Source organism: Pleurodeles waltl, chromosome 6, assembly GCF_031143425.1.
Source record: "Pleurodeles waltl isolate 20211129_DDA chromosome 6, aPleWal1.hap1.20221129, whole genome shotgun sequence".
Classification (NCBI taxonomy): Eukaryota; Metazoa; Chordata; class Amphibia; order Caudata; family Salamandridae; genus Pleurodeles; species Pleurodeles waltl.
In genome coordinates this window covers 1,146,283,296-1,146,297,070 of record NC_090445.1, presented here as the reverse complement: position 1 = coordinate 1,146,297,070, position 13,775 = coordinate 1,146,283,296, and positions in this window count along the sequence as shown.

Genomic DNA, 13,775 nt, shown 5'->3' with positions numbered 1-13,775 from the left:
AGTGTATACATTGGGAAAATTATAGAAAAGGGAGTTTGCAGCTCTGGGAGAACCAGATGAAATGGACTGGGGGAAGTTCTGAGAGAGATGACCATCAAAGTGCTATCCCGTTTATTTCAAATCAAGATCTTACACAATGTAAGTAAATGCCCATTTTCACATGATCACCCCCAAGTTTTTGGACTGATGCTGCTGTTTTTTTTACTTTAAAGCTACACTGAGTCCTGCCAAACACTCATCGGTGCCAGTGATCCTACTCTTAAAAGTATATATCTCTATCTGGCTCACATACAATTGGCATAAATTAACTTATCAGGTCATAATATATGGTACTTGAAAGAGCTAGGTCCCAGTTCAGAGCCATTCAGGGTGATAGGAATTCAGAACAGGTATGAGCAGGATGCAGCACAGTGCAGCTGAAGGTGAAAGCAGCCAAAGGCCCTTCTCATGCTTGAAGTGGTAACCTAGAGTTCCAAGTACAATAAGATTCACCCAAAGTATCCTCTCCAGCGTTCAGGACTGGGTAAGGCATACAAGTAACATAATGCATTAGTGGTTGATAACTAAACCCAGGAATAGAATCTAAAGTGGATCTGATTTCTGAGAGGTTTTGAATTCTGATGTTCAGCACATGTTCTAAACTAGTATTTATGATGGCAGCAGGTGCATGGAAGGTCATCACGTAGTGCCACCTGATGGCAGGATCGCTGGATCTTGACAGAATAACAACTGCCTAAAACTCAACACAGACAAAACTGAAGTGCCGATCTGTGGAAACAACATCTCCCCATTGAGACTCCTGCTGGCCTACCAAACTGGGACTAGTACCCACTCCGACAGACCGCGCTTGCAACTTTGGCATCATCCTGGACAGCAAACTCATGAAAACTCAGATCAACGCAGTCTTCTCCGTCTGCTACCTCACTCTTTGAATGCTCCATAAGATCTTCAAATGGCTCCCCATGAATACCAGATGAACTGTCACTCAAGCCCTAGTCACCAGCCGGCTGGACTACGGAAACACACTTTATATAGGAATCACCACGCACTTCCTGGAGAGACTACAGATCATACAGAATTCAGCAGCCAGACTCAACCTTCCCAAACAGACTCACACTACTCCCCACATCAAGAAGCTCCACTGGCTCCCAATACAGATGAGATGGCAATTTAAGATGCTGATTCACACCTAAAAGGACCTTAACAATCAAGGTCCAACATACATCAATTACTGCCTGACCTTCTGCCAACCCTCCAGACAGCTGCTCTCTGCTTCCCTCTCTCTCGCACTCCTTTCATATGCTGGAAGGAACAGTGGAGGATGCTCCTTCTTCTACCTCATGGCGAAATCCTGGAAAGACATTCCCCTTCACCTACAGGCTTCATCCTCTCTTCTGGAATTTAGGAAAGGACTCAACTGAACCCCTTAGTGTCTGTGTTCTCAGCACCTGGATACCCTTGGGGGTGATTAGTGGCGCTCTAAAAATCCTGTTTGATTGAGCACAGAATTTACTGCAAGTCAAAGGGAACTGGCAGGGATGGTGACCAGTGACAATTGGTTTTTGACTGGACTTCGCCCAGACTTTGAGAGACTTCAACCCCTGGGGCCTAATATGCACCATTGTGCTTGCTGCCCGAGGGGAGGCTACGGGTAGACCACTACTACCGGCTCAGCATCCTTGGGCATCTTCAGCATCCTGTATCCCATGCATCAGTATCACACCTCCGATTCCTATGGCGGTTCGCCCATAGTCCAGGAAACTGGACTGGAGACTGCTTTCCTTGTGTGGTCAATGTTCTGTTGCACTTTGTTGGTCCTTGTGACTGGCTCCCTGCCAGAGCTGGCTGTCACAGAGGTGCCCTTATATCAATTTTCAAGTTATATGTTGTGGCTAACTCTAAACCACTAGTCACTGGAGCTTACAGTAATTTATTGCACTAAGTGAAAAGCTGTTATCTATTGTTTCTTTCAAAAAATCATATCTCTGGAACCCTCAGGTGGACTATTGCCCTTCAGGTATCTTTTCATGGATACAAATATAACCTATTTTTATGACTTGTTTTTGCGTTTTTAATGTGTTGCATTTTTCTTCTTAACTGTTTGATGGTACTTAATGCTTCACACTTGTTCTTTTGATAAAGCCTGACTGATTTGAGCCACAGCTATCCAGGACTGAGCTAAGATTGTTGCAAACAAACCTGACTGGTCCTGATATGGGTTTCTGACAATTAAAAGATGAGGTTGCACTACCACACAATAAACCACTTTCCTCACACACAGAATTATTATACGTGCCTTTAGATGCTTAAATTTAGCTGGACTGGTTCTAACCGCTGGCTTGGTGGATGCAGGCAGCTGGAAACTTTCCTTCATAGAATATGAATAAACCCCTTGCTTACTACAAGTGGGTATTTGGGATGGTGATGCACACATAATTTGGGTTTGTTGGCTGCTAGAAATAATTTTACTAGATGTTTAGGGAATATGGGCCCTTCCAACATATATGTGTGGGAACAAAGTCAATTTAATTGGTCTGTGTTAGCCACGTTAGACCAAATACCTAGGTGACCGGAAAGTATAATGAATACCCTGCTTGTAATTCTGTAACATATGCACATCACTCGCACTGTACCATGGGTGATCACAACTGGATTCCTGTGTTTGAACAATAACAAAATGTGTTTTAAGAAATAGAGCTTTCGCAAATGTTCTGTGGGTTTCATTGGTATTCACCTAGTTAAACGAGAGCAGAGACTCGGAGAGGTACAGTCCTCTCTACCTTTATTCTTTTGTGTGGCTTTATGCTATGCATCACCTCTCTATCAGAACTTCTACCGAGTTTCCTGCATGGTGACACTTCCCTATAGTTCCTAAGACTTCATTAGGATTTGTCTATTGTTTAGTTCATGGTACTTAGATTAACTTAGTTTCTCCTATGATTAGGCAAGAGGATCGCAATAAGTATACAGATCATCAGTTTCTGTTTCTTATCTTTTGTATTGCTTCAACTGAAATTCTTGTATTCCCTGTGCTTATATGATTTAACTTCAATCAAAGCTTTACTTCACCTTCAGTGATTTTGTACTTACATAGCATGTTTTTCAGATTCATTTACATGAGTTTGGTTTTTAATTTGTGATAAACCTTTGAACCTTATTCACCACTTCCTGGATTTTACTCTCCTTTATATCTCAAAAATCCTAAAAAGTTCCACCATAGGAAGAAAAATAAGAATATGGTCCCAGAGCGTCATCAGTCCGGAAGATAGGGGAAGAATAAGCTGCCTCCCGTGTTGCAATCATAGAGCCCAGACAAGAGCTGTCACCATGAGTATGTTGTTGTGAGGCTGTAACACCATTAAAGGGTGTGCATCAATGTCGGAGCATGTGTCTGTGATGTGATGCAGTCATGTTGGCAATATACGGAATCCACTGTCTCACCATCACGTACGTCACCACAAACATAACTGTCTTAATATAGACTATCAGCGTTGTTCTTCAAAGGGGATATGACAGAAATCCTAACATTGGAATGCGGATTATAGTTTCCTGGTGAGATTGGACTTTGTCCATACAATCTTGTTCGAAGTACAAGTTATTTAACGCATGAAGCCAAAATAGTCAACCGTATTCAACAAATTGTATTTTGATGCCAAAACAAACGGGACAAAGTGTCCTCGTTCCAGGATAGGGGAGTGAGTTGATAAAAATAATCTAAAAAGGTCAGCCAGTGACCTGAGTGCTCCATTTTACTATGAGTTTTTGCTACGGTGTTGGTGTGTTGGGGCCAATAATGTAGGGAAATCTCATGCATGTTCTACCAATATTAATCATACGTACGGTGTATAATAATATAGATGTCCCATATAGAAAATCCCACCATCACCTTTTATCAAGAGAGGTGTATTACTCATTTTAAGGAGGAAAGAGACACCTAATTGTTTCAATGATGACCCACTTCATGACATTTGGGAGTGTTTTTTTGCTGTAAAAAGTGGGCACTCATTTTTGTTGTGATACGTTGCTATCTCACATTGCTTCTATGATGATCTTTCCAGATTTTCAATGGTCAATCGTTTTTAGTATTGCAATGTGTATGTGTTTTTTTTTTTAAGTTTCCATTTTTTTTGCCAAGGTCGGATCCACAGATCCGACTCTTCAGATGGGGTGGTACATTGACATACACTGGAACGTCTGCACGGGCTACTACTGGGGAAGACCCAAACATTTTGTTACACAATCTAATGTTGGTTTAGTGTGGACCAAAAGGTCCCTCAAAATACTGGTGCGTTGGAAAGCAAACATTGGTCTTTCCCTTTTCGATCCTCCGCTAGTCGGGATATTCCAACGTTTGTTAAAAATTCTTTTGAAATTGTTAAAGAGAGGTTGTATGTAATTACATAAGTTTGTTTGTTTTCCTTGTTCTTGATTTTTTGTACCAGTGACACCCCTCTTTTATTTCTTGCCTTTTTTGTTGCTGTCTGGATAATTTTTTTCTGGGTCTCTTCAGCTTAGTTGCCAAATTCTTGACCAGTTCATCATATTCCCTGATTTCACTACAGTTTATCCTGATACTCTAGAATTAACCAAAAGGACGATTTTTTGCATTGCTCTAGGATGATGACTTCCAAACAGAAGTAAGCTATTTGATCAGTAGTTTTTTTTATATGTCTGGGTCTTCAGAAGACCTCCCTCAATGGTGATAAAAAAGGTAGTGTTCTGCCAGAGAATTTAAGATATGTATCCAGAGTGTTAATCCATCTGGAAAACTTGTTGGCTACAGATACCAATCTATCGGATAGGTTTGCAAGCAAGTTGTCTTGTTCATGCTTCCCGACTGTGGGTTACCATCTGTTGCTTATCCATGTTCTATTGTATGTGCTGTCCTCTTCCTGTGCCCTTGCCTTTGCGTAAAAAAAGTTGGGCAAACAGGGTCATGGTGCGTAGAGGGAAGAATGGTAGCTGGGGTTGCCACATTGGTTGTTGTTGAAAGGGGAAAGATCCATTTGGGTTGTCATAGAATATTGGGGGGCTCTCAGTTCCTCATTGCTACTCCATCCATCTGAGCTGGAGCCATTAACAGGATTCTTGCTTTTTTCCGTCATCAGACCTGATATATCCTCATGGGTGTTTGGCTGGGGAATACCCTTAAAGAATACTTTTTCCTGCTGAATTTTCTAATACCATTCTGGAGTTTTGTGATCTTGTGTTGGGTTAAAAATTATTTACTCTAGTTGATTACCCCATTTATCTCCACTAAGCAGGTTATGAATAGGGCCACTTCAACTTTGTTCTTTAAGGCATTTTCTGCTATCGTGAACTTAATCAGTAATATGTCTGAAAGCTTTTTTGTTTTTATTATAATTAGCACCTGCCAGTCTCTGGTGCACTTCCAGGCTATTTGAGACCCCTCCCTCTTTAAAGTTAGATCTTCAAGAAATATATGAGGTGCATTTGTCACCAGGAAACCATTAGTGGCTACATTTGCTTAAAGATATTCTGTCATAATTGCCCAGTGAAGGGCTGTTTTACCTGGTGTTTCTTTAAGCCAGAGAGTGAGTCCCAGTCATTCTTTGGACTTCCTGGTGATTTGCTACCAACCTCACCTAGCAGAGATGGTGTCCTAAGAATTGTGTCCAAACTGTCATAAGGGAAAATAAGGCCTTGTACCTCTGCCATGGTAATAGGGTATGTGTAGGTGCCAAACTGAACCAATGGTATGAAAAGTAGTTGACACTCAAATTCAATATAGTAGTGATAGGTTGCAGTTAACCCACTCAGGTCTTAAAGTCCTACAGCTGATCTGTTGTGCTATAATATAATGTCAAATAAAAGGAATGAACAATTACGGCCCAGTATACACACTCCCACATATATCAATAGACAAAAAAGTGTACAGTTTCCGGATAGGACTCCAGATAACTATGTTAGGTAATCTAGTTGTGAAATTTCAGAAATGGTGTTAACTTATTGAAGCACAAGTCCCCACCCATCAAAAGGTGGCATGCTTCCTCGAGGAACTGTGACACTGCTCCCTGAGGGGCTGCATGTTGGGTATGTTAGGTAATCTAGTTGTGAAATTATAGAAATAGTGTTAACTTATTGGAGCACAAGTCCCCACCCACCAAAAGGTGACATGCTTCCTCGTGGAGCTGTGACACTTCTCCCTCAGAGGCTGCATGTTGGGTATTCTGTTGTCAGCATGCCATAAGATGTGTTGCAGTGTGGCATGTTTCCATTTCAGGTTGGTGCATTCATGTTTCAGTGTGGTACAAAGAATGATAATGATAATGAAAATGAAAAATGATATGAGGAGAGAATTATCAAACAATCCCTAATGAGCATGAATGTGTGGCATGGCACCATATCTATCTAGTGTGTAATTTTTACATTTATATTATGTCATATTTGTATTAAATTCATAGGTGTTTTCAACACTATACTCCTAATTTAACAGATATAAGTTCTCATGACAACCACTTGATTGTCATTGCCTGAGTGCATAATTCATATTTGTGTGGGAGCACTTACAGGATATAATTAGATACCCACCCAAGGGTAATTTTGTAGTTTAAAGGTCTTGATTAATTGCCATTGATCCAGACGTGGACTACATAGGCCAAAACATGTGACCGGTTCATAGGAATAGAAGGAACATTCTTTACCTACTATTCTGAATGCTTTTAACTTTTAACCTAGACCTCTACAATAAATGTAGACTATATGAGTCTCTGGTGAATTGTAATCCACTTCTTTCAGCAATCTACCTTAAAATCATCATATAGCCGTTCCTTCCCCACGAGCAGGGGAGGTAACGTGGTTGCTCACATTGCAACCTCAAGGCCAGAATTTCACAAAAGATGTCTAGCGAAGATCTACCCTCAGGAGCCACTTGGTCATTGCAGTGGGGGCCCAACGAGGAACACAGCCCAATTATGAAGCATGCCACATTTTGGTGGGTGAGGGCTTGTGTTCCACTACCTTAATGCTTTTTCTGGCCTGCCAGGATCCTATTACCTAATATATTAAACTTGAGTCCTATCTCAAAGCTAGACTAACGTGCATAAAGTTGACCACAAATCTGCCTTGCCTGTTTTCAGGGAGTAGACTCATTACAGACAGGTGCCTTGTGTAGCAGTCGCCCTTTGTATTTCTCTCAAAGTCAGAGCCTTGAAAATGGAAGCCCCTGCAAACAAATTTCAATATGCCACACGCTTACTATTGGAGGAGTAGCACATATAGGGATAAGCTAAATGTCTCATTCTTCTGTAATCTCATCAGAGATGTGTTTCTTGGAGAGTCACGAAAGTCTGGGTACATCTGAGTGAGAGACTTCCGTTCTTTAAGGATAGTTTTGGCTGTGTTAAGACCTATAATGAATTGCTATAGCCCTTCTCGGAGACAGTCAAAAATCTTTTTTTGGCTTAACAGTAGCAAAAACAGAAATTTACAAATAAATACATAGGGGGTAATTCCGACCCCGGCGGTCAAGGACCGCCGGGGCCGGGGATGCGGGAGCACCGCCAACAGGCTGGCGGTGCCCCGCAGGGCATTCTGACCATGGAAGTTTGGCCGCGGTCAGACAAGGAAAACCGGCGGTCTCCCACCGGTTTCCCGCTGCCCTGGGAATCCCCCATGGCGGCGCAGCTTGCTGCGCCGCCATGGGGGATTCCGACCCCCTCACCGCCATCCTGGTCCTGGCGGCTCCGACCGCCAGGAACAGGATGGCGGTGAGGGGTGTTGTGGGGCCCCTGGGGGCCCCTGCAGTACCCATGCCAATGGCATGGGCACTGCAGGGGCCCCCGTAAGAGGGCCCAACTTTGTATTTCAGTGTCTGCTTTGCAGACACTGAAATACGCGACGGGTGCCACTGCACCCGTCGCACATACCCACTCCGCCGGCTCCATTCGGAGCCGGCTTCCTCGTGGGGAGGGGTTTCCCGCTGGGCTGGCGGGCGGCCCTCTGGCGGTCGCCCGCCAGCCCAGCGGGAAAGCCAGAATGACGCGGAGCGGCCATTTGGCGGCTCCCTCCAGGCGGGCGGCGGCCGGGCTCAGAATGAGCCCCATAATTCGTTTAAATCTTTTTACAATACTCCAGCTATTAATAATCAACAAAGTTTCCTTATGTCCAGGACATATAACATTAATTGCAGCCAGACAGCTCGTTTCTGATGAAAAATGTTTCAAAACCAGCAATGCCTGAGAAGCCCTTCTTAATTTTAAGGTAAGCAACAATGGCAATAAACAACGTTTCCTAGGGGAACAATAATATTCACAAAAGAACGAAGTACAATGTTTTTTCTGAAGGGTATGATTATCAAATGGACATACAGTTGGATTTTATAACTAATTGCCACACTATGGAAACGCGACCAAAAAGTACACAATATTCACTCTAAAATGCATTATGAAAAAGCTATGCTGAGGATTAGATACTATCAAAAGGCATGGTTCTGGCCATGAACGTCAATTCACCAAGAGCCAGGGTTAGCAACAGCACACGCACTTTGATCTTCAATTTTACTCACATACACATGCTTACACAAGCACACACATTCTCACGTAAACACACACACCCTCGAGCAAGCCCACCACATAAGTTTTAAAGGATTTTTTTTTAGCTTGCCTTAGCTGCCAGGGAGGGCCGTAGTCCAGCTAATTGTACTCCATTTGTATTATACTAATAGTGAATAATTAAACAATATTTACCGTTAGCGTATTTAAAAAAATGAAAGGAAACAACTTGATCTACCCCTTCATAGCCCCATAGCTCTGCTCCATATGTGGCTATACACAAACAAGTACTCTTATATAGAGTCAATATTTCTTTAATAGGCTTAGCCCAGCTGTTGTTCAATCCTAAAAATAGCTTTCAAATATCTAATGAATAGCTGCTGTCTAATATTTACCTAGGGGCTAATCAAATGAGAAATGAAAGGGGATTCCTAAATATGTAAAAGCCTTAGGCCCTAATTTATTCCAAAGTGGCGTAGCGAGGTGCTGCGTCGGGCTGCGCTACTTTTAAAATGCAGGGATGTACCATATTTACAGGAATAGGGCGCATCCCTGCGTTTCCCCCCTGTGCCGGCCCTGAATTAAGCTCCCTGTGCCAACGCAGGCATCCTTGCACCATAGAGCAAAGGTGTCTGCGTTGAGGGGATAGATTGTTTATGTGCAGGAAGGTGCCCCTTCCTGCACATGAACAATCAATAATGGCGATTTTGATTCTTCTATGTGTGCTGCAGAATACAGAATGGTGAGTCACAAACGCACTCTAAATTAGCTTGTGCTCACTCCCTGCTTACTTGGCACAGAGCAGTCAGGCTTAACGTAAGAGGCAATGTGTTGAGTATTTGTGAAAAAGTGTAAACACCACATAAAAAGACACCACATCTGGATAGAAAAATAGAACTTAATTTAATAAATAAAACAAGACCAAAATTAATCAACTGTGAAAAAGCACTTAGAAACCAGAAGTGCCAACTGGAATTATCTGGTTGCTCTGAACAGGGACAAAGTCAGATGTTCAGGCCCTCCACAATGGAGCGTGGTCTGGCTACAGGGACCCCATTGGGCCCGCTGAACAAAAGAACCCTAATCCTGGTTGCGTCAACGTCGAAGATGCGGGAAGCAGTCTGAAGTGATGCTTCAGTGTTCATCCCCGAAGTGGAGGTGATGCATTGATCCTTTCCACTCAGTAGCAAAGATGCTGAGATTTTCTCCATGCAGCAGCAGTGATGCGTCGGGCCTGAGAGGCGGCGTTTCGGAAGGTGATGTGCCAAGGTCAATCGGTGTTGGAAAGGTGATGTGTCCACTTCGATCCATGCAATGGGGGTCAATGCGCAGGTTCCAGTCCACACAATAGGGACGATGCACTGGTCCAGGTCTGCGCAGCAGTTGTGATGCATCGATTTGACAGAGGCAGCATTTTATACCAGTTCCGAGGGCCTCGGCCTGGATTGGCACTACTTGGCAGGGCAGAACTCACAGTCCTGGCATATTGGCAGGTGAGGTGGAAGTCGTTTGTGTTTCTGAGACTTCAGAAAACAGGAGGCAAGCGAGCAAACCCTTGAAGTCACTTTGGTTCTGGGTTGGAGAGATGCAGATCCAGTCCTTCTCACTAACAGGTAAGGAAAGCAGCAGGCCACATGTCTCCACAGAAGAGCGAGAGTTCAGCAGATTAGTAGTCCAGTCAAGTGGCAGTCTTTGTAGCACAGCAGTCCTTCTTCCTGGCAGAGTATACACAAGTCCAGAAGTGTACTGAGTTGGTGGTATCTGTGGTCCAGTTCTTATTCCCAGTTATGCCTTTGAAGTGGTGGAGATTTCAAAAGAGAAGCCTTTGAAGTGCAGAGTGTCGCTGCCATTCCTTCCCTGACTCCATTCACCCTACAGCCGGGTGTGTAGCACTTTGTTTGGGGACAGGACACAGCCTATTCAAATGTCAGCTCCCCCCTCCTGTCCTACCCAGGCTGGCCCATGAGGCTGTGGATGGCCTATCAGTCACACCTAAGCTCCCCTTGCATTGTCTGTCTAAATGGAACGCACAAAGCCAGATGTCACCCACGCCAGATGTGTATTCTGAGCCAGTCAGAAGGCTCCAAAAGGTTAAAGAAAGAAAACACCAACTTTCTAAAAGTAGCATTTTCAGAACTACAATCTAAAATCTAACTTCACCATAAGTTTGTGAATTTAAATTGTAATTCCAGAGACAGCAACCAGTGGGGTCACATGTATTTTCCTTGGAAATTACACTTATCAAATGTAATGAGGTAATCCAAGTGTTATCCTATAAAAGTGATAGGTTTTTCACTACTAGGACATGTAAAACATAAAAGTACATGTCCGACAGCAGCCTGCCCTTGGGTTTCCAGGCCCTACTTTAGGGGTGACTTACATGTATTAAAAAGGAAGGTTTGGGCCTGGCAAGAGGGTTAACTTGCCAGGTTGCCACAACAGTATTCAACTGCCCACACATTCTCTGCAAGGCAGGCCTAAGAAATGTTGAAGGGTCCACTAGTAGCATTCAATGCACAGGCCCTATGCACAAGCAGTGGCAATTGTGTATAAGCCAATGTTACCATGTTTTAAGCAGAGAGCATATGCACTCTAACACTGATTATCAGAGTTTTAAGGCCAACAAATAACAAATTCAGCAAAAAAGTGTAGGGAAAAGGCAACACGTTGGAGGATGACTGCAGAAAGGGCAATTTCCAACAAGGTGCATTCTCAATCCTGTTGAGTAAGACCAGCTAAAAAGGTCTCCTGTATCATCTTTCTACCCCTTACACAATGCCAGATAAGCTAAACAACCGTGAACTCAATCCCCATCAAAGAAGAACAATTTAACTACATGGAAAAACTCAGGAAAAAAATAAATGATCTGCTGTAAGAGAAGCACCTAAGACATAGTACTAGGCTTTGGATTTCATGTGATCACCTTTAACATTACTAATTGTACATTCTGTTTCAAGTACACTCCATGATCACGTTTGCTACTGAGCCAGTGAGGGTGGATCTCTCTTTCACATAAGCAAGATCACAGATTTTGCTACTCTCAAATAAAGTCTGCCTGTGTTCACTATTTGCCCCTTCTTCGCAAGTGCAGGCACAGTAACATCACCTTGATGTTCACAAAAGAATACCCTACTATTTCTTTGAGTGCCTCAAGGGATCTGGTATGAAAAGTTGATAGTTTTGGGCATTCCCACCATACTTGTATGGTACTATTTTCTTACACACATTTTCTCCAGTAGGTGGGGCTCACTACTGGTTAAATACAGTAAAGGTGAACAGTGATGAAGAACCAATCGTAGAGTATGTTATAATGGACTTCTATGTTCTGAATACATAATCAGTTAATCCATCAGTAGATTTGTAGAATGCTTCTTGACACCCGTGAGGGTATCCAGGTCCTGGCAGGGTCCAGTTGATTAGTCGAACAGCCTGGTCTTGAAGGACTTTTGAAATTCTATAAGAGATGGGGAGGTCCGGCGATGAAAGGGTTGCTCATTCTTTGTCTTTACTGCTATGCAGGAAAAGGAGTGACATCCGCATCTGCTACGTCAGATGCGGGGTGTGAAGGTTAGAGTAAAGAAAGCGGAGCAGAGGTGTCTGGTGGGCTGATTGAAGTTCAAGTGGGGGTTCAAGTGGGTATATCCGCAGTTGCTTAGGGCCTTGTATATGTGGGTCCGGAGCTTGAACAGGCATGGTTTCTGTACAGGGAGCCAATGGAGTTTCCTGAGGAAGGGCTCATGTGACATACTGAGCACCTGTGGATCTCTCTTCACAAGTGATCTTATTCTTTGGTGTAATATCCCTCCCTGCATTCCCCTTCAGTTTAGAAACATATACTCACCTACAGCTCGGTTTTGAATCTTGCAAAATTTAATTAGTTGTGACACCACTCCATTTGAGAAGTTAATTGTAGAGAAAAGTTTCCATAGTTTTATTTGTTGTTGCCCCTTCTTTTAGCAAGGGATGCTTAACCCAATGCCTAATTACTGCATAGTCCAACCTTTCTGTCTCATCTATCTTACACTGGAGGTATGATGTAACTTTGCACATGTGCAACATAACAATTAATATGCTTCTTTCTTGAGATGGATCCTATGTGATTGAAGTGACATGGATGGTTGGATATGTTCATCCTGTTCATAATCAGTTACGTGGTGTTCCCTCAGTTCTGTGGTTAATTCTAATTTAGCTTTGCAATAAAGGTTTATGGTCCAACGTCCCCAGTGTTTTTTGTTAATCAGAGATATTGTAACTTTTATGGTTGTGGACACAGGATCAATAATTCTTGATTTCGTCGGTTTCAGGTGTCTCTTTGTTAATTTCCTTGCACGGTTCTTTTGCTTATCTGTTTGCTAAAGCAGTGGAGTGGTGCAGTGCAGTGGAAAAGCTGACCGTGGGTTTTTTAGGGTCCAACCAGCATCGCATGCGCTTGCGCATGCATTTCATTAGCAAGACGCTTTAGGAATTAAAAAGGGCTCGGAGCCCCATCAAAGTCACATCAGTGTCTTTCATTGGTTCGCGGGCTTGCCTCTTAGAATCTGCTTGATTTCATTAGTTGAAGGCACGCATACGTCATGCCTTTTCCGGTAGTTAGCCCTCCTTGAGCGCATCGACCAAGTATAGAAAACATGCGAGGCTCGCTGTTTTCCATCCGGTTCGTGGACTACTTTTTCTCTATTTTCGCAGCACGATCTTGCTGGGCAGAAGTCAAGCGCTTTGCATGGCATCGACCCTGTTGCATAGTTAATTACACTTTTGCCGATTGCGTAGAGAATTGCAATTTGCCTGATAGGTTTGATTACGAGTGAAATGTAGTAGTGCAAGCGCGCTGTTGTTTTTATGGGTCTGATTGCGCCCTCGTTGTTGATTCTAATGGTTGATAAAGCTACTGCTATGGTTATTTTTTCTGTGGGGGTGCAGCAGTTATTATTCCCCACCCCCACTACGGCAGGCTGCATGACCTCTGCTTGCCGTCGTCTTGTTTACAACTGCAACACCCGTGACTAGAAATACGTGCGTTTACAGCAAACTCATTAACTGGGATGGGGATCCTATACCGTGGCAACCGGGGCACCACTGCCTGTGGAATGCGAGTTGCCCAACCGTGAGCACAAGGCAGCCACAGCAGAAGGGGGCGTGCAGTGCGTGCACCACTCCTAGTCCATGAAGTAGTGATGGAAGAATGCTCATCTGCAGTGGAGCAAGAGAAGGTTCTGGGAGCCACTGTTTCTAAGAAGAGATCAGTCCACGAGGGCGAGGCAG